We start from the raw sequence: 23,546 nt of genomic DNA on the forward strand, positions 1-23,546 counted from the left end.
CCTCTCACACCTCTCACACCTCTCACACCTATCACACCTCTCACACCTATCACACCTCTCACACCTCTCACACCTATCACACCTCTCACACCTCTCACACCTTTCACACCTCTCACACCTATCACACCTATCACACCTCTCACACCTATCACACCTCTCACACCTATCACACCTCTCACACCTCTCACACCTATCACACCTCTCACACCTCTCACACCTTTCACACCTCTCACACCTCTCACACCTCTCACACCTATCACACCTCTCACACCTCTCACACCTCTCACACCTCTCACACCTCTCACACCTATCACACCTCTCACACCTATCACACCTCTCACACCTATCACACCTCTCACACCGATCCCACCTATCACACATATCACACCTCTCACACCTATCACACCTCTCACACCTATCACACCTCTCACACCTATCACACCTCTCACACCTCTCACACCTATCACACCTCTCACACCTATCACACCTCTCACACCTCTCACACCTCTCACACCTATCACACCTCTCACACCTCTCACACCTATCACACCTCTCACACCTCTCACACCTATCACACCTATCACACCTCTCACACATATCACACATATCACACCTCTCACACCTCTCACACCTTTCACACCTCTCACACCTATCACACCTCTCACACCTATCACACCTCTCACACCTATCACACCTCTCACACCGATCCCACCTATCACACATATCACACCTCTCACACCTCTCACACCTATCACACCTCTCACACCTATCACACCTCTCACACCTCTCACACCTATCACACCTCTCACACCTATCACACCTCTCACACCTCTCACACCTCTCACACCTATCACACCTCTCACACCTATCACACCTCTCACACCTCTCACACCTATCACACCTATCACACCTCTCACACCTATCACACCTCTCACACCTATCACACCTCTCACACCTCTCACACATTTCACACCTCTCACACCTATCACACCTCTCACACCTATCACACCTATCACACCTCTCACACCTATCACACCTCTCACACCTATCACACCTATCACACCTCTCACACCTATCACACCTCTCACCACGATCCCACCTATCACACATATCACACCTCTCACACCTATCACACCTCTCACACCTATCACACCTCTCACACATATCACACCTCTCCCACCTCTCACACCTATCACACATATCACACCTCTCACACCTATCACACCTCTCACACCTCTCACACCTATCACACCTCTCACATCTATCACACCTCTCACACCTATCACACCTCTCACACCTATCACACCTATCACACCTATCACACCTCTCACACCTATCACACCTATCACACCTATCACACCTCTATACCCATTCTGCAATCTGTTAATAAAGTTGTACTTAAGTTATGCTTTTACATTATACTTACTTAATAAGTGAATAGTTCCAAGTCAATCAAAAACGATGAGTTTTATTTACTCAAAACATAATGCGGTTTACAGTCTGTATCTACTTAATTATCTTAAGTTGTACTTAATTTATGCTTTTACATTATACTTACTTAATAAGTGAATAGTTCCAAGTCAATCAAAAACTATGAGTTTTATTTACTCAAAACATAATGCTGTTTTCAGTCTGTATCTACTTAATTATCTTAAGTTGTACTTAAGTTATGCTTTTACATTATACTTACTTAATAAGTGAATAGTTCCAAGTCAATCAAAAACTATGAGTTTTATTTACTCAAAACATAATGCGGTTTACAGTCTGTATCTACTTAATTATCTTAAGTTGTACTTAAGTTATGCTTTTACATTATACTTACTTAATAAGTGAATAGTTCCAAGTCAATCAAAAACTATGAGTTTTATTTACTCAAAACATAATGCTGTTTTCAGTCTGTATCTACTTAATTATCTTAAGTTGTACTTAAGTTATGCTTTTACATTATACTTACTTAATAAGTGAATAGTTCCAAGTCAATCAAAAACTATGAGTTTTATTTACTCAAAACATAATGCGGTTTACAGTCTGTATCTACTTAATTATCTTAAGTTGTACTTAAGTTATGCTTTTACATTATACTTACTTAATAAGTGAATAATTCCAAGCCAATCAAAAACTATGAGTTTTATTTACTCAAAACATAATGCGGTTTACACTCTGTATCTACTTAATTATCTTAAGTTGTACTTAAGTTATGCTTTTACATTATACTTACTTAATAAGTGAATAGTTCCAAGTCAATCAAAAACTATGAGTTTTATTTACTCAAAACATAATGCGGTTTACAGTCTGTATCTACTTAATTATCTTAAGTTGTACTTAAGTTATGCTTTTACATTATACTTACTTAATAAGTGAATAGTTCCAAGTCAATAAAAAAATATGAGTTTTATTTACTCAAAACATAATGCGGTTTACAGTCTGTATCTACTTAATTGTCTTAAGTTGTACTTAAGTTATGCTTTTACATTATACTTACTTAATAAGTGAATAGTTCCAAGTCAATCAAAAACGATGAGTTTTATTTACTCAAAACATAATGCGGTTTACAGTCTGTATCTACTTAATTATCTTAAGTTGTACTTAATTTATGCTTTTACATTATACTTACTTAATAAGTGAATAGTTCCAAGTCAATCAAAAACTATGAGTTTTATTTACTCAAAACATAATGCTGTTTTCAGTCTGTATCTACTTAATTATCTTAAGTTGTACTTAAGTTATGCTTTTACATTATACTTACTTAATAAGTGAATAGTTCCAAGTCAATCAAAAACTATGAGTTTTATTTACTCAAAACATAATGCGGTTTACAGTCTGTATCTACTTAATTATCTTAAGTTGTACTTAAGTTATGCTTTTACATTATACTTACTTAATAAGTGAATAGTTCCAAGTCAATCAAAAACTATGAGTTTTATTTACTCAAAACATAATGCTGTTTTCAGTCTGTATCTACTTAATTATCTTGAGTTGTACTTAAGTTATGCTTTTACATTATACTTACTTAATAAGTGAATAGTTCCAAGTCAATCAAAAACTATGAGTTTTATTTACTCAAAACATAATGCGGTTTACAGTCTGTATCTACTTAATTATCTTAAGTTGTACTTAAGTTATGCTTTTACATTATACTTACTTAATAAGTGAATAATTCCAAGCCAATCAAAAACTATGAGTTTTATTTACTCAAAACATAATGCGGTTTACACTCTGTATCTACTTAATTATCTTAAGTTGTACTTAAGTTATGCTTTTACATTATACTTACTTAATAAGTGAATAGTTCCAAGTCAATCAAAAACTATGAGTTTTATTTACTCAAAACATAATGCGGTTTACAGTCTGTATCTACTTAATTATCTTAAGTTGTACTTAAGTTATGCTTTTACATTATACTTACTTAATAAGTGAATAATTCCAAGTCAATCAAAAACTATGAGTTTTATTTACTCAAAACATAATGTGGTTTAGAGTCTGTATCTACTTAATTATCTTAAGTTGTACTTAAGTTATGCTTTTACATTATACTTACTTAATAAGTGAATAGTTCCAAGTCAATAAAAAACTATGAGTTTTATTTACTCAAAACATAAGAACACGTCACACGAACTCAAGACATTCAAGTTAGTAGAACTTTCATAGAATATTGAGTATACCCTACTCAAACTAATTGATTATTTTGAACGTGCGGGTTTACAGTGTATATCCCACCATGCATATAACAATCAGTTTCAGCGAAGATGGAAGAAAACATCAAATAAACCGAGCTAAAGCACACAATTATATAGCCTCATTTTACGAACATCTTACGGCAAAGATGTTAAAACAACACAATATTAGCATCTTACAATCGAAGATGGCTCAACAGGTGTGATAGGTCTGAACTTGAGTTGAACTTGAACTTGTGTAATCACGTTTTTCTGTAGTAGTTGCAATATCCCCAGAAATGTGTATAAGCTGGAAAACACTGCAGGTCCATAGCCTGATGTCTTATGCAGTACAGGTCCAAATTTCATAAATCCGTTCAGAAATGGGTGATTAAGAGCGATTTTGGTAAACTATACAAAAAGAAAGGTTCTCCGGTAATCCATTTCCTCATGAAGCCAAATCTCACCTGGCAGCCACCTGGTGGGCGTTTTGATGTGCAAAGACCATCCACATGTGAGTTAAGGTTGAATCTTATTGGCAAATTATTTTACTATTTTTTCTAAATGGATACCAAAGACTTTGGCATCCATTTACAAAAAAGTAGAGTTGGCTTCAATCAATCAAAATAATGCTACCAGAGAGAGGGGGCGCAGTTTCGTTCATTCGGTTCATTTCTCCAGGAGGGAGAAAATTATTATAACACACAGATAAAAAATAAGGATTTTCTTATTATTGTAAACTCTAAAAAAATTTATTTTCACATTTTTGGGGAAGCTTGGCTTCCATGCATATTCGCCACTGCGTTACTTAGGTGCGTCTTTGCAGTGGAAATGGCAGACGTTCTAAGTCATAACATGTGCAACATGTCATCTAACTAGTGCGCAATAAATGAATGAATCATGTTAAAAATATTAATAACTTCTCTTAAACCACTGTTTGTGATTCTGCCTAAAGCTAGGACTCAACAGTGCGCATTTCACTCACTTTTGATAACTTCTCTCTCTTTCTCTGATTTGAAGTAGCCAAATGTTACACTATAAAAACTGGACAGTTGATAAATATTTTACTTCATTAGCAGAAATATTCTAAAGATGTATTGATTAAGTCTGCTATAAGCTATTCTCCCTCTCTCTTGTGTGTGTGTGTGTGTGTGTGTGTGTGTGTGTGTGTGTGTGTGTGTGTGTGTGTGTGTGTGTGTGTGTGTGTGTGTGTGTGTGTGTGTGTGTGTGTGTGTGTGTGTGTGTGTGTGTGTGTGTGTGCGCACGTGTGTGTGTATATGTTTGTGTGTGAGTGAGCATAATTTACTATAGGCTACTCTTTTTGACATGGATTAGGCTAATTAACTTTAACAATCCTGATTCCTGAGCCAGATAATGTTATTCAAAAGGAAGATATTGATTTACATGTATATCATCTTTTTTCAAGTCAAGAAAATACAATGAAGCTTATCTCGCTCTTGGCAATATTTCTCTCTATTTTGTTTCAAAAGCACACAGTTTGAGTGTCTGAACTGTATTGTTATGCATGTTGTTGTTCTAGCAAAGGATTATAATTATGATTTTTATCAAAGGATTTATTTTTCTCAGTTTTTGGTTATTGTTACTGATGTAGAATGTTATTGTTAAGTTGTTGTACAACATGAAAACCCATGATATTGATGTTATTTCAATACATTTAAATTAATGACTATTGTTGGGGCAAGGGGGGGCCCAAAACATTTTGTCCGCCAAAGGGGGGCCTGACTTAACCCCTAACCCTAAAGTAGCCCGGCCTGATCCTTGTGGGGTCTGACCTCCAAACCCTCAGCATCTCTACACCTTTACCCTCATTAGGAATGCAAGGATTCATGAATATACAATATGGAAACAAGCATTCCACACAAGGTTAGGAAAATAATGACGCACACACACAGATCTTCCCACCATGCCGGAGACCTGCATTTAGAGTGCTCCCGCTAATACAAACACGTCTTGATGTTGCCTGTATCCTACCTGATGAGGCGGGAGTGAGTACCTTCAAATATATCTCTCCATTATCTCTCAGGATATCTCTCAAGTATTTACATGACGCTTTGATTGGGTAAAAGGTGGCCGGGGGAAACTAGCGTGTGATCAAATATCCCATTAACCTTGTGGAACCGAGAGCTCCTCTGGCTTCTCCCTCAAGGTGTTTTTTGGGGTGCGATTGCTTCATTAGGCGGCCTGGCGATAATCACGAGAGCGGCGTCAACCTGATGGGGGCGACGGCATGTAGGCCGCTCTAATATGGCGGAGCCAAAAGGTATGTCAACAGCTTAGCCTGACGTACGGTGAAGCTCTCTTTCAAGATGCTGCGCGGGACATGAAAGGAAGCTCCCTGCTGCATTAGTAATGAAAGCCTGATTGATCCTAGTGAGTGGAGCACATGGTAAACACCACTGACAGAACAAAACACTCTCCCATGTGATGATGCTGCTTCACATCATCTTGACATACTCTATATACTTTACAACACTGGTCTAACAGGCTGCAGAGGTGCATCATGGGTGGGCGGGGTTACACAAACATTACACTTACATTGTGTTATCGTGAAAATAGACATTTTTGGCAGACTGCTGTACACATAAGGAAGGATATCTGGCCCACTCGTGGGAGGAAGAGAAAGGGTGGGTATTTCACCCTTGTGTTCGGACTGTGTTTTCAACGTTCACTAAAAGAGAAATTAAGGATTTTTTTCAACCTGAGAATGACTGGCTATGGCTCATTTTCTGTGAAGAACATATAAAAGAACACATTTGCATTGAGTGCACACTGTGAATAATTCATTCATTAAAACAAAAATGTGTGTTACATATTTAAATGTATCTGAAAGGGTTGTTGTGAACCCCACACCCACTCAGTCAATGCATTTGCAGCACAAGTCCCAGGCAGGAGGAAACATTAAGTAAATAATATTTATTAAAAAAAAAAGGAATGGAGACCATACACAACAATAGGAACAAGTCCAGGGCCCCGTTCCCCGTACCTGGTTCAACTAAGTCGATCAAGATGTCATTATCCAGATTCAGTTAACCCGATGTTTGAAGCCGGGATTTTCCTGTTCCTCGAAGGTGGATTCAGTCTCGTTAACTCAAGCCAGACTTGAGACCCAGGATAAGTGCGCACGGCCGCTCCAGTTGAAAAGCCAGCACGTATCGATAGCAGAGATCCTGATTCTCTAGCGGCATTGATTGATTAATTGATTTAAAACTTTATTAACATATTGCAGTACGGCTCCGCCTCGCCGACAAGTTAAATGCGTTATCTATAGGCTAATTTTAAGTCCCTCATTACCTCAATCAATCAGATTATATTTCTTTAAACTTGCCTGCTGGATTGAATAATCAAATGAGATCTTGCTAGCGAAAATAATTAGTTAAACTGGTATACAGAATAACGATACGGCTCTCTTCCCATTGATTGATGTATGGTCGATATTTTACTTATCTCCACTGTGGTGTAACGGGTTCTTCTTTTGACTTTCACGCAGACGACCGGGGTTCGAAACCTAGTCTTTCCCTTCTTTTTGCGATGTAGGAATAATTCAATTTGGTGCACGTTGAGAGCTATATAAAGAATGACATCCTCAATGCATGTAGATTTATAATATTTGAACTTAAAACTAGGCTACTTTGGCGTATAATCATTAATATTATATTCCAAAAAATTATATTGGAAACACGGGGTTTCAAACACCGGTCGCTGGGTTGCCAGGATTGAGCACTACCGCTGCGCCACTGTGCCAGATGGGATAAATTCATTGTTTATACATTAATGAATGAGAGACCCGTGTTTAGAATATTCTTTATTTTGAATGAAGTTTCATAATGTGTACATCGCACCGAGCGAGCGCCACGGTATATAACGTGCATTATTTAGGACAAAGTGAATTTAGTATCAGCATTTTGGGTCTATTTTACATTTCAAAAGCCCCCTCTGGAAGAATGGAGCACAAAAACGTAATTCAGAATGGTATAACGCAGATCCTAGACTGTGGGAATAATTTCAGGAAACGCGCTGTCACTTTCTTTGCGGGGGCGTGGCTGTGCTTCATCCGGCTAACTTGAACTTAAACCCTGCTTTCGACCAGGCTCAAACTTTTGGATCTGTTGTCATGGTGATTTGGACAATCCAGGTACGGGGAACCGGAAAGTCCGGCTTAAGTCAGACTTAACCGAAAGTTATCCGGCTAACTCAGTTATCCAGGTGTGGTGTCCCAGCGGTCGTCAGTCTTCTCTGTCTAGGGCAAAAGGACAAAGGTGTGAGCTCTCGTTTGAAGTAAGTTAGACTAACCTCCCCATGTGCTCTACTTTTGTGTGGCTGCTGATGAGGCCTGATGAGTTCCTGGTGTGGGTGATTCACCAGCTGATTGCCATGCTGCCCGTTTCTCCCAGCTCTCTGCTGTGGGGCTCTATGGCCTGGTGAATCCCTCATCACACTATAACATACAGGCATTTTATCACACAAAACAAATAGCGCTTTTATTAATAAATGTGATCTAGCAGAGGTAAATGGCAAATATTAACCATATATGCTGTACTTGAAATTGAGATAAAGTTAACATCTGTTAAGTAATTTTATATAAATTGTTATGCCTTCATTGTTTTAAAATGACAATAATGGTGTGGGTCCACGAGACCTGTGAGTATTGGGTGAGTAACAGAAACACGAACACCACGCCACAAGGGTTAACCCATTCTCCGCCGATGACGTGTTTACACGTCATTCTCCGCCATGCGTAATCTGCCAATGACGCCTAAAGGCGTCTTTGAGATCAATATTTCATATTTTTGTCATGGTATTCACATTTCACCCACAGAGACTTGGCTGGTGCTATAGGACTCCGCTCAACTCTGCAACGCTTCAATACCGCCACCTGGTGGCCGATCGGCGAGTTGCCAAAACCGGAAGTGGCCGGAAGTGCTTAGTCCGTCCCCTATTCCGTCCGGCCACTCGCTATCGCTCGCGGGACTCTATCCAGACACCGTGGATATCGATCCGTTGCCATAACTCAATAAACAACATGATTGGACGTATATTAGTATTATACAAACCGGAACTGGATCACCTAGATCAACATCACATAACTGGGACCTGTTTGCGCCAGTGTGATCGCCCAACGGTAAGAGGAAGCTGCCGTGAGTTTCAGCGTTTTTGATTATTATTATCCATACAAACTGCTCTAATCTATATATCACCCATACTACATGAATCATTTAACGTTGGTCATTGAATTATAAACGACCCCCCCCCCCCCCCCCCCCCCCCCCCTCCGGTCACCAGCAGATGACCAGTCATGACGTTTAGGATCATGTACAGTTGAAATTTTTAATATAACGTTGATCGGTATCAAACTGCATTTGATCATCTAATATATGCATTTATGGCTATATCTCACGTTCTATGAAATACAGCAGAAAACAATAAAAACATATTTATACTCTGGACGGTATTTTAGTATGAATGTGTGAATGAAAAAGTAAAACGTTCCTACATCCTGAACGATAGATAATTGATGTTGAATGGGCCATAGTAATGTCAATTTAGCAATACAATTTAAAAAGTTATAGCCCTGCAAAGAAGGTGAACATCTCCATAGACAAATAGTGCTGGCAGAGAGGCTACAAGGATGTATATAAGCTCCGGCAGAGAATGGGTAAATGTTAACACACAAAATACAATGCTGCTTTATATACAGGACAATATAATTTTTACAAAATCTGAAAAAAGAAAAGGAAAAAGTACTGATGTCACCAGGCGGGAAGCTACTGAACACACAAAGATGACAGCCCGATCTCGCTAAAAGGTACATGATATACGTTGTGTTATAGCCATACATAATATATTTACGGATTGGATATTTTGTTTCTTGTTCCAAAACAGTGTGATCGAGTCAAACTAAAAATGCTTGTGGTGGGGTGCATCTACTGTATGCTCAGCACTAGACCAAGCAACACCCCCTGCCAGTGTCGTCATTTCAGTGAAAGGCAAGGTATGGCGAGGAGGGGGAGGGGGGTGAATGGGGGGTTTCCCCACCTTGGTAGATTTTTTTTGTCAAATCAGTTGTGCAATAGTCACTTTTGGTGAGTTGTTTCTATATAATTCAGTTATATGACATTTAGGTATGACACAGGACTACACAAGCATTTTTAGTATAGAAATGTGTCAACAGACTAAAGCAGGGAACCACAATATTTTGCATACGAATTATGCAGAATTATTATCATAACTTTCCTTGCAATTTAGCCAATTTTCCTTAGGTACGGTTTTGAGGTGTGTGTTCAACAGAATGTAGTATCAAAAACACATTCACAAAAAGTATGGGTTACTGAATGCTGAACTGCACTATTATAATCACTAAGCCAGACCTTACCTGTGTCCCTGTATCACTTGTCTCTGCTGCCCTTTGATTAAAAAAACGCCCTATGTCCATTTTCCTTTTTTTTGGGCATATTTAGTTAGTCACAGTAAAAGTCACCTAGTAAAAGTGAGATAATTGACAATATCAAAACATGCTAGGGCTGTACCGAATAGTTCGAAGCTTCGTTCATAATGTTGACATTCTAATTCTAAATCAACATAAAAAATTGTAATAATAAAAAAATAAATTAATAATTAAATTTTTATTTGCCAAGGTATGGCGAGTGCCATACCTTGCCATACCAAAATTACGCCCCTGCCCCCTGCTACAAACACAGCAATACCATGATGATGGTTCGTTCATAATACTAAGCAAAATCGGGCTGCTCAAGACTACTGCACCAAGAATGACAATAAAGATTCTATTCTATTCTACTGAGACACACTTCTCTGAGAGCTTCACCCTAACCCTAACACTAACCTTAACCACACTGGCACCTTAAAACTAACCATAACTGTTCTGAAGGGCCAGATTAACGCTGAGAATATACGTTTTATTATTTTATATAACTTGTATATTATTTATATATATAAGCTATATACCTTTAAGCCTCCGTTTGAATCATAGCATTATTCGCTTTCCTCATTGGACAATGCCCTTGGCATTGACGGCGCCAACAGTCGCGCCCCCCAGACAAGTTCAAAGACGAGTCCGGACAAGTTGAGACATGCCCTTGGCCAGCGCATTGATTCCGGACAAGAGATTCGGTTGCGCCCTAGAAATCACTCTGAGTATATATTGTGAAAGGCGCAGCAGCAGTAGTGTGAACCTAATCTAATGTAGTGTGCAGCAGTAACGAGTTCGTGAAGTGAAGTGAAGTGCGAAGTGAACCCAGTAACTAGTGTGAACCTTAGCAAGTGTGTGTGGACTTAACGTAATTAGTATCAGAACACGAGGTGAACCTAGCAGCAGAACTATTGGACATGTGAGCAGTGGAACCTACCGGCGGTGTATCGTTACGGATAACTAGTAGCTCCTTAGATACGACCTTGATATTGTAGAACCATTGTTGGCGTATTATAGTGAATTGTGTAAACGTAGTAACGTGGAGAAGAGCATCGTTAATACCATTGTCGTTTGGATTTAACTACACCTGAAGATCTGCATCGGGCTAGCTTCGAGGACGAAGCTAGCTAGCTATCATCACTGCCGTCGGGCATTGGATTAAGAGCTATTACCCTGCTATCGAGCACTTGGATTACAAGAACTGGATCCGTATGAGACCCCCTTTCTTCAGTGACCAGCAGGAGTATCCGCCTATTCTTCAATTCCTCTGGAGCTTACCACTTCGTGGGGGAAATCACCAGTCTCCAGCTATACCCTCGTTTGCCCCTGTATCGCCATCTCACTCCATGCAGCGTTCCGGTCTAGTATTATTAACCTAGGAATTATTCATTCCCACTGACTTTGATACTTTGACATTCTACTATCATTCGCCATAAAAGAGCAACGTACTAATTCTAAGTTGTATATTTGATATTGCTAATAAAATACTGTAAACGTTATTTCTTTGTCACCGTGCCGTCTATTGAGTGTCTGCCATATTTAACTGTACTGTCTGGCAAGTAATAATAATATTTAGTAGTGGTTTAATCTAAACAATCTTTAATACAGTCAGGGTTTTGTAACCCCTCAGTTACAATTGGTCCTTCGAGCCGGAGGGTATCAGTAATAATAATCATATTAATAAGAATATGGCCAGCGGCGGACACTCTCCAAACGGCTCTCCCAAACTAGAGCGCCCTAGGCGCCAGCGTCAGCCCCCTCCACACTTGGAGGACTACGCTGTAGATCTACCTCCTAGCTTATCTAAAAAGGCGTTAAGCACGGATAAAATTAGTAGCTTAAGTATGCCCAACCTTATCAACCTGTCAGCCCCACTAGTAGAGACCCAAGCTGGTTTAAGCGAACGCAGCCAATGCACAGCGCGAGGCGGAGCGAGACCTTCTGCAGGCGCAAATGATGGAGCTAGCGCTCCAGAGGGTGACTCCCCACTCTTCCACCCGGAGCTCCCGGAGATCATCACGACACGGGTCGAGGGCACCTTCCCCTCCCCGACCAATCTACACGGGACCCAGCCTACGGGAAGAACCTGCTTACGTCGCCGAGAAACTAACCAAGCGACTACAAAGCCTAGCGGAGGACGAGGGAGGACAGAAAGCCCACACGCACGAACCCATCTCAGACCAGGAGGAACAGTGCAGCCCCGATCTCAGCCCCGACACGCTGCGTTACGAACCCCCAACCCGTCCCAGGGGGGAGTTTGAGCAACAGACAGCACCGAGGAGCAGTACCTGGGGGCCCGGCCTCTGGTTCCCACCCAGCACGAACCCACGACCCCACGTACGGGGAGACTCGCCAAGGAGGCCTCTCCCCCTACGCGCATCAGTGTCACAGCCATCCATGGCATCCTACATTGGGACACCCAAATTCCCAGACTTTACGCGAGAAGACAGAGCGCAGTATACCGAACTGCGCATGTGTTTAGAGACCATTATGGCCGGAGTACAGGACGAGTCCTACAAATATGCCATCCTCCTTAAGCACCTCAAAGGCACTAAAAAACAAATTACAAACATCTCAAAACAAGCTAGTCAGACTACTGCTTGACCTGACTCCTAGAACCCACCTCACCCCAGCCCACTTTGACAACCTAGGATGGCTTAGATTAGACGACAGTGTACAGCAACTTGCAATGGTCCTGGTCTACAAGATACACTACTCGACCAAGGTACCCATGTACATGTCAAAATACTTCCCAAAGGTCAGTGAATACCACGATCACAACACCAGAGGGAGCTCCACAAATCATGTTAAACCCAGATTCGGCTCAAACAAGGGACTAAACACGTTTAGCAATTATGCCACATCAATGTGGAACGCCCTACCCAAAGCTGTAAAGGAATGTGAATCACTACCCACTTTCAATTCGAAACTGGCCCCTACAAATGTCTTAACCCAGTTGTACAGTAAATTACCAAGAATGGCTTTGTCAGTATTCCAATGTACAGTGTACAGTGTCCCCCCCCACCCCAACCCCCCCGCCCCTCCAATGTACAGCCCCCACCCACCCAACCTCCTCCAATGTACAGTTTCTACGTCAAATGTATATACACTCTTTTTCTGGACACTTTTTGTATCACAAACAGTACTGTATTTGCAATTCTGATATGTCATACTAGATGTAGCAGTACTGTCTATCTGTATGTCATGTATGTCATATATGTTATGATGAATTGAAAATGGGGGACCCTGATGTAAACAAGACGAAAGTCTTTCTCTGGTCTGCATCCCCTTAACAATTGTATGTATTGAGCTGTACTGTACTGTACCCATTCTGCAATCTGTTAAAAACGTCTCAATCAATCAATCAATCAATCAATCAATCAATGCAAGAAAGGGTGGGGGGAGGGGGGTTCTATGCTTCGATCGCCACCAACGGGACATGGCCCACACACACACCGCAGACACGCTCAGATTGCGGGGAAAAAATTATCGGATCAACGCAAGATTGATAACAGTCCTTACCTTGTCTATGATGTACTGCAAAAAGAATAATCCAATTATCTGATCGCCATTCCAAATACTGATCGCGATCGTGTGACTAACTATATGCGCTTGTCTTGCCGGAGTATTTAGACCCTGCCCGCACCCCGCAGTTGTTTATCACTTCTTGGAACCATAAAACGTTGGATGCAACCCAAGCGGGGAAAAAATAAGAATCCCCCAAGTCAAGACTACTTCATCGTAGTTTCATCGAACGCAAAACACCACAGGCGAACTGCGACTCACTGAAGAGTGAAGAAAAACAGAATCTGGAAAAAAAGAAACATTTAAAATTCTGCATAACTTTGAGTGCCACTTCACTGGGTTGAATTTGGAGAGCCTTAATAAAGTCGCAACATTCATTCAGAAGTGAGCGAGACATAATATCACAACATGCATCGCTCTGTGATCAAAGTGCTTAAATGGGTTTTAAGTCATTACGCTAATTTGTTTTTGTTGAGGGAAAACAAACTGGAACCTGCCCCCCTTCGTCACCAGTCACTGAGGCTTAACCGAGCCTCATGGGGTAGCCGGTATTTACATGCACTCATAATGAACGCGTTCTAAAATATTAATTTGAGTTCACTGTAGCACTTCTTCAAGCCACCCCCTACTGAACAGGGATTAACCAGTGCAGCACATTGACTGACAATGGCCACAGGTACAACAGTCTTGTGTACAACTGAGGTTGTTTTTGAGTGAGCATTTGTAATTGTTGTTGGCAGGGGCTGTCAGCTGCCAGTTTTGATTCAGATACAGAGTGTTTATCGTTCAGAATCATCTCACATTGCATGCTGTTATTCTACATAGACATTGTTTACAATTCTGCCATTTTGGCCAGGTCTTGCTCAAAAAAGAGATATTTGATCTCAAGTGACTACCTGGTAAAATAAAGGTTAAATAAATAAAAAAAAAGAATTTAATCAAACTCTGAGGCACTGAATGGACAACTATAAAAAAAAAAAAACCAAGCAAGCAAACAAACAAACAAGTGCATGCATTTTTTATTTGAGTTGCATGTGTGATGTCACTAATAGGACGAACCTCATGGTTCAATATGTGGTAACTTGACACCTTTAGTTTCAGCATGCACAGAAACCTGAGTAGACTTCGACATGTCTTGAAAGAATATAAGCAGCCAACTTCAAATTATTAGCAAATATCAATGGGTGCTTGTTGCCATATTGTATATTCATAAATCCGTGCATTCCTAATGAGAGTAAAGGTGTAGAGATCCTGCTGTTAATCCATTTTCTGTAGTTTGTTGAACAATTTTGTGGAAAGATTTATACAAATTGTTATTCAATATGAAACATTTTAAAATGTGGAAGGGATCTTTAATTAATACCAGGTTCTATCAGTCTAATAGTCACATTATTCTGCTAAGTCTCACTTTCTCCAAACTATCACTTGCTGAATTAAAGCCATTAGCCATCAAACATAATATCTCAAAGATGCAACTCTGGTTCTAATTGGACCAACAATGTCAGAGTAGATGCCAATTAATTTATAATTTTTTTTTATGGCACTTCAAATAATTGTTTTATCATCAACAGATGGATATTTGCATATCATAGCTCTGGCACATCTTCAATTAACCCAATGATTGCACAGGTGCATTGTCTGACATCACTGTCTTTTGGAGGCTGTAGCAGGCTCATCTGTTAAGCTTGGTATTTAACCGTGAAGGTGAAAATAATTAATTGTATCATCTCTCTTTTAGTAAACATTGAAAACAGGTCCCACAGACACACAAGGGTTATTAATGATTCAAGAGAAACTCGGGGCCAGACAATGGCTCTCATTCTCAAACATGTTCCTAAGTACCTTTGTAGATATGTTGGTAAAGATTTTGTACCAACAAATTTACAAAAATCCTCATCCGGATTCCTGAACACGTGAAACAGTCTCCATAAGTGGCCAAAATCTTCGCAGCTGGGTTCCTATGAATGAAATACGTCACTCATTATTAAACTGCAATGTGCGTTCTCGTACACCTGAATGTGCATACAGACACGCCCCGCCAGCTCCTTATAAGGCGAAGGAGGCGTGTGCAAAACAGCTCAAGAGGTTCGACATTGCATCTGCACCATGCTGACCCATTCTACAGGTAGCACGGAAGCGATTTGCGACTGATCTCAAAATGAGATTAGATTAAAATGTATTGTCATTATACAGCAAAAGTACAATACACCATCCAACCAGAGTGCAAATGTAACAGTAAAGTGCACTAGTAACATGCAATGCACAGGTGATGAAACCCAGACATGTAATTTAGTAATGTTAATACTGAACGACTTGTCAAGAGCCAATCGTGCAGTCGTTCAATATTGACATTACTAAATGAGATGTGATGCTAATATGTCATGTTCTACAGTAGGACTTACTACTATAATACCTAATAAAACAAGTAATTAGAATAATATAAGCCTACTTTGCTGGAACGATTCATTTAGCACGTATACAATACGTGTGTGTGTGTGCTCATGCGCTGAGGCTGTCTCACTAAACCGTTTATCCACACATTTATTTAGTTCTAGCAATAGGAATACATCAAACCAACAATAAATAACATCATAGAGAAGAAGACAGTATCTGGCATATTAATACAGTATATTCCACTATACAGTAGCTATATCCGTGATGATCAGTTTAGTTCTTATTGACTTAATTTGCAGTGTGTGTGTGTGTGTGTAATGCTCACAATTCTTACACAGTACTGTATATTTGTATGTCATAAATGTCTTGATGAATTGAAAATAGAGGACCCTTATGTAAACAAAAAGAAGGTATTATTCTGGTCTGCATTCTCTTAGCAGTTGTTTGTATTGAGCCGTACTGTATTGTACCCATTCTGCAATCTGTTAATAAAGTTTTCAATCAACCATTGAGTCAGGACTATAAATGCAAAACGTAATTGTTAATGATACATATTGTCATAGTTATTATCATTATAATTACAGCACACCGGTCTGTTAAAACTTTTCGAGTTCGTAAATCCTACATAAAACGAATTTACAATACGAAGCCGTTCGAGAATGCTGAATAAGTACGTAAATCGAGTTCCTTGGTAACTTTTACGTACAGTATGTCTGTTCGAGAATGAGGACCAATGAATCTGACTTGTGAATAAGCCTTATTTCCATGGCATCTTGCTTTCGAGAAGAGGGTGAAATCAACGTGTCGTGAACTGAAGCAGATCTTTGACAGAAACAACCAAAGAGCATTCCAGGGGACTGGAACCCCCACCATTTCCGGGAGAATTTGTCTTTTGCTCAGATTTTTTATATCAAAATAACCCTGCTCCACATGAAGCTTGGTTATCCCTCCATGCCAACATGCCCATGCTAGGAAAGCAGAGGTCTGGACTCACCCCACGCCCAGCCATGGACCCTGGTCCTTGTTGTATTATTTTTTGTATTGCCTTTATTTGAATTTTATATATTCATCCAATTGACTCCCTCTAGTCACTGACCTGGTTTATTTTGAGTTGAAAGTGTATTATGTGTAGATGCGGGCATAGATACATTTTTTTTATAGATTAATCTATCTGCAATCCTGGAGTTAATCTAGATTAAAATGGCTCATTTGAAGTCTGCCGAAGGCATTCAAAATATGTGTGTTCCAGTGGCGGCCGGTGTGAACTACATTTGGGTGGGAGCGCGGGGGGGTGAAGGGGGGGGGGGGGCAAGCGGACAGCTGACCAAGCGAACACTGACTCGACATAACGTTACCCCGTTTCCAACGTTAAGTCGAGTTCATTCATACTACACTGTCAGGATGGAGGTAGGTGAGTTCCAATTGTTGTAGGCAATCACAGAGACGGAGAAGGTATACTCTTGAACAGGTTCGACTTTAATAGTAAAGAACACAAAGAGTAATACTAGGATACTATATGCCAAGGCAAGGAAACGAGAGAATTTAGATAATGGAGCTTAGTGGTGGTCCAGAACAGGAACCGCCCGCGTTATCTCCGAACGCCTATAGTGAAGACCTGACAAATGACAAGCAGAGGAAAGGAATGTTATATAGCCACCAAATACCAACATTCCACACAAACCCCTGTGACAGCCAATCAGAGCCAACCCCTAATTGACAGCACTAAATGACAGGGAAAACAAGTGACAGTAACAAGTGACAGATGACAGAGAAGGTGGGAGGTTCCCGACCGTAGTCAATAACCAGAATCGTAACAGTACACTAGTACACGTATGAACTCGACATACCGTTACCCCGTTTCCATGAAGTGTTTAATTAGCAGCCAGCAATCTTGTTGAAAATGTAACGTTAATAAATGCTCTCTCTCTCTCTCCTCTCCCTATTCCCCCCCCCCAATCTCTCTCTCTCTCTCTCTCTCTCTCTCTCTCTCTCTCTCTCTCTCTCTCTCTCTCTCTCTCTCTCTCTCTCTCTCTCTCTCTCTCTCTCTCTCTCTCTCTCTCTGACCCATACAAAAATAATCACTTGTGTATATCTCGTCCTTTTTAACAAGTTACCATTCATTGTCCGGGTTATTATGGGCTCGCCGCGACGAAATTAATTAGTTTGTTCAACAACAACACAGCATGCTCTAGAAAGAGAGAGAGAGAGAGAGAGAGAGAGAGAGAGAGAGAGAGAGAGAGAGAGAGAGAGAGAGAGAGAGAGAGAGAGAGAGAGAGAGAGAGAGAGAGAGAGAGAGATCGCGACTCACCAGCTAAAACAGAGTATAGCCTTAACATAGACTTACCATCACAAGTTGAATGGGGTTGAATTGTTGTTGTTGTTATTGTTGTTGTTGAACACAAGCCATAATCCACTTCTTTTAAATCCACTCAAAAAGAAACTCCACAGTCCGGACCATACCGTCGTGTCTGCAACACCGGTGTTGTGCCTAATGCTTTTTTTCTAGCTGGTCGCTTTTAAAACGCGACCGGCTTCCATCATAATACATCATATTTCAACGCACAGCGCGTTACGCACTGATTGGCTGTGACGGATACAGCGATGAAACCAGTGCACGCCCACTGTGTGGCTATGCGTCTCGCCCGAGAGGTATTATTCTCTATCAGACATTCACTTCCTGTGAATGAAAACAATTATTTATATTTGATATATTAATGTTATATTGTGCATTGGAAACACAAACATACTTAAAATGAGTAAATATTATTCATTTTAAACATGTTTATTTTATTTCTAGGGCTCTAAAATAAAAAAAAATCTTCTTCTCCTCTCTCTTTACCAGGGGGTTCGGCGCCCCAGCACCCCTAGTGGAGTGTTCTACCCAAATAATGACCAGAAGTAAGTCCTTACTTTTTCTTTCCTCCTTACGTTTCTCAGGCCAGATGGCCCATTACACCATGAGCCCATCTCCCGTTTCCGAAATGCATTACAGACTGTTTGAAAAAGCTGTTTTGCTATGATAATTGGTAATGAAATATCAAAATAATGTTCAATAAGATGTACTTGTTGTGTTTAATAAACAAATACACAAATAATGTTACCAGTACAGTCACTCAGTAGCTATGTGACATGGCTTGACTCAATCAGTCCAATCTCTACTTCTCCTTCTTCCACCAGTCACTCAGGCAGACCAGCTTGTTCACATTGGCTGGTGACAAACTTCTTCTGTACAATATGGCCTGATAAAGAGAACAGTCTCTTGCATGGGACAGTTGAGGCAGGGGTCCCCAAGTACTTCAGGGCAATGTGGGCCAGCTTACCATAGACCGCAGTGTGGTCTGACCACCACTTCAGTGGACACTGATCCAAGCTGGCACTTGGCTCTACCTTGTACCTCTCCACAGCATTGCGTACTGGTGTGTTGTTATCCGACTCAGACTCTGATCCCATCAGTAGAAGGGCTGTTTTCTTTTTAGCTTGTAACATATAGCATAACTTAGTTAGCAGCTAACGTTAGTTAAAAAGGTTTTTAACCGCAACGGGCATATAGTAATGGCGAGGATATAAAGCATGTTAGCCCTTCTCTTGCATTCGGTCATACCCCCCTTCCCATACTATTCTCGGTCAAAATTGACCGGTGTGTTTTGCACAGTGATATCTCAAGTCAAGTCAAGAGTTTTATTTGTCACGGCATACAAGTATACAATGAAATGCGGGTGGTCTTGCCCGCAACGATGTGCAATACAGTAGTAACAACATATAATAGAATCCAATAAAACAACATTGTGCAATAAACAAGTAACATAGTAGGGCATATCGGTATTTGTACATAAGTTATTTACAGAGCATGGAGGACATGCTAGGTCCTTTGGTAGTGCAATACACTGTTCTGTATCGTTAGTGGCTTAGCTTGGCATCGCTACTGCACTATCTCGCGTACGTGCACGCGTACTGAATAAACCACAAATGTACCTCTAATACCAGTATTAGTCTGACCACACCCCTCATCAGCTTACCTTCATAAGCAGGTGTGTGGTCACCTGCTCTCCTCCTTCTCGCTTTCACCACAAGGAAGAGGTGCCTCGGTAGATCCCCACACTTGACACCATGATGGAAGAAATTGGATTAGGAACAGCTTGGGAAACAAGGATACGTTGACATCATATCTTTATTTTCTCTCTCACTATTTTCGAGAAAATACGGCGATATTGTCTTCGTACTGGAGTGTCTAGAAGATGATGATCATTCTAAAAACCCTCCACCGGTTTTCGTATTGGGAGCACGCCGCTGCATGCTTCTCAACTGCAGTTCCTTGCTGTGTTTGTTGGGGTGAAACCTGTCAGGCCACAGCTGAACTGTCGGACATGCCGCTGTTGTGAGGAGCGGTGCGTTCCAGGTTGGGTGAGTAGTGTTTGCTGGCGGGCTCCACTTGTCTGTTAGTGCTATGGGGGCTACTTGACAAAGTTTATGGAAACCGGCCCCAGGCTAGGGTCCTTTGTTTAGCCGCCTAGGCGACAGAAGGCCTTGGTCTGGCGACCATTATAGTTTTAACTAGTGGGCCGCGACCATTGACACTGGTGATCCCTGTGTGTTCTGGACGAGTGGATTCTCTCTGTCACCGTGTTAAGACCCCATCTTTCATATCCAAATGAGAGTATTCCTTCACGAGGGGATATGTGCATGTAATGTGCGATAGCGGCAGATTCATGTTCAAAGTCAGCTATACAGGCCAGTTGGTACTGTGCTGATTCCGCCGGACGTGGTAATGTCACCGTTGTGAAGCGGTGTTGACGTCTTGTTTTCTCTTTTCTCTTAAAAAGTGAGGAGGGGTTCAGAACGGCGGCCTGTCTGGGTGAGTGTTATGTCATTGTTTACATGTTCATAGCTTACGGTTAGCCGGTCAGTGGCCTGGCGCGGGGTAGCTTAGCTTCTCGCGCGCCGCCGGGAGCTCGCTTCTGATCGTGTGCGTCGTTAGATCGGCGTCTCGCGAGCGGAAGCAATAGCACCCGAACGGTTGGAGCAGCCGTTAGCTTGATGCTATTCTGTTGAACGTGCTTTGATTTTAACATGTTTTACACTCTTGACCATGAGACGTCATCCTTGACAGGGGATGTTCGTCGACCCTGCCTGAGCCTAGACGGGGATTGCGTCAACAAAGAGGACTGTAGCGACTGGTGGAGCGGCGACGCTGCCCGGATCGAACAACACAGGACGGCTGTGTTCTACGGTGTCTTGTGACTGCACTTCGCTGATCTGCGTTCCGGGTAGGTACGGGGTTGGCCAGACCTCATAACACGTCTTCTGGTTTTACTTTGCTAAATGTATTGTGAATAACGGTGTTTTTTCCCAAAACGTGTGTTGTTGCAATGCATTTGGGATACGTTGCGGGTTGTGTGTGAGCTGTTTTTGTCACTGGCAGTTAGCTTCTCCGTGCAGATCGTGATGTATTGATCTGGTTGTTGTGTGAGAAACATCATGGTGTTTATGTGTACCGTGTACTCACTACTAAGGCAACTAACCTATGAAGCTATGCTTGGTGACAAGTGAGTAAAAGAATGTTCTTTCTCAGACTGTAATGACAATGAACAGTGAGTTCACACATTAACAGGTTTTCCTGTTTTAACTGGCCGTATTGAGGGTAAAATAGGAGGATTGTGTTTTCCCCCCCCGGTTCCCTGGGGACTTTATCACCTCCTATCAGACATGTTGTGCATTAATTGTGTCTTTTGTGTGGTAGGGATACGATGTAACTCTTAGCTTGATTGCTGAGGTTGTGCTAAATCTGCTGGAGAAACTTATTTCCTAAAGGGAAATTGGTTTGGTTGCTGTCATGTGTGCTTAGCAAGGCCTGTGGTCGATACTAATCAAGAATGATGTATTCTCTCATTGTGAAAAAAACGGCGTTCCTCTGTTGAGTGTTTTTGCCATTTTTTGTAGGTGATGATGGGTTGTGTGTGTCATGTGACCTACAACTGGGTTGTACTGGCCACAGAAGCACATGTGTATGTTGGACCGGGGTTCTTAGAGCCTTCTCTATTCTGTGTTTTTCCTTAGTAAAAATCAGATAGCAGGTTAGCTCATGCGCTGTGTGGAGCTGTGAAACGCTTCATAGAGCTGACTATGACTGTGTCATATTCTCTTTTTGTCGTTACGTCGTATCATGGGTGTGGGGTCGTAAAGGGGTGAACTGGTAACCTTTCCTCTCCCCATTGTTCTGTCGGTCAGGGGTACACCCCCTGTCCTTCAAGGTTCCCGTCACGTGGCGGTTCGGCACGTTACGGGGGGGGGGGGGGGGGGGGGGAGGGAGTTCCTGGTCCCACGGCCTGGTATATTGGGCGTGTGCACCGCAGGAATTCCCCCGCCATAGAGTACGTCACCGTACGCGTCTCTGTTGGTAGGACTTCCGTGTGCTGTTCAGGTCCATGTGATGGATCTGTTTTCAGGGGGGGTGGTCAGGGCTCCTCCTCACCAAGCGCCTATTCAGGCCTTCTGTGAGTTCGGACTCCTTCTTCCATGTGAGGAAGCCTCCATCAGAGTACAGAGCCTTCCTCCTCAGATTGTCAAAGTGAGTGGACCCTCTAGAAGGGTCCTTTTCTATTGTATGTATATTCGATTCAATTCGTTTATTGAGTGTGTATGGGTTCAGTGCCTCTTCCCCGGAGGCCCTAAAACCAGTTTTTTACATGGCTCGAGGTGCAATATATTCTTTTCAATCTGTACAGCTCGCGTGGGAAGTCTCTCTGGGGATCCCCGTCTCTTTCCTATGGGAGGGTGGTGGGATGTAAAAATGTGAACATTTTTTACCCCGGCTGTGTAGACTGGGATACATACTGTTGATGCTTCCTTCTTTCTATTCCAGAAGTGTTGGAGTTAGGGAGTGTCACACCCCTCTTGTCGTTCCCCTGGGCGCCTTGGGGATTCAATGACAGGTCTAAATAGCCTGTTCATTGATGGGGGTGTGTCCCGACGCACGTATAGTGCTAGCTCGCTGTAAACAGGCGATTGACTGGCACGCCTTGGTTGCTTGTGGTTGAAACAGCGTTTTTATAAAGCAACTGAGATGGGGGTTTTTCCTCTTCCGGCGACCACATCCCATGACCTGGGTGGGTTGTCGACGGATTCTCGTTCATGTCTGGGGGATGATGACGGGATGGATCTGAACATATGTAGTGGGGTCTCACGCCCTTGGGGTGGGCCACCAGGCGCGGTTCGTCCGAACGTCTGGGTGGCGCCTTCTTTTCATGTTAAGATCAACACGCATATCTGCCCTTCTCCTGGAGTAGGCATGTCGGCGTGGTTAGGGCACGGGACTGGTTCTGGTCACGCTGGTCCAGATCAGTTGAACCCGTTGTCCGCCGGGGATGCAGATCTGCTGTTCTGGTACCCTGAGGGACTTGGGCTTTTTTCAGGGGGAAAAATGCCAGGTCGGTCTGGGTGTCACAGGGTTAAGCGCTATGGAGACCCTGGTTGGGTATGTTTTTACTCAGCACTGTCGTCATGGCTTACAGCCATGCCATTCTGTACGCTCT

The sequence above is a fragment of the Notolepis coatsorum genome (assembly GCF_963971535.1).
Source record: "Notolepis coatsorum genome assembly, chromosome: 1".
Classification (NCBI taxonomy): Eukaryota; Metazoa; Chordata; class Actinopteri; order Aulopiformes; family Paralepididae; genus Notolepis; species Notolepis coatsorum.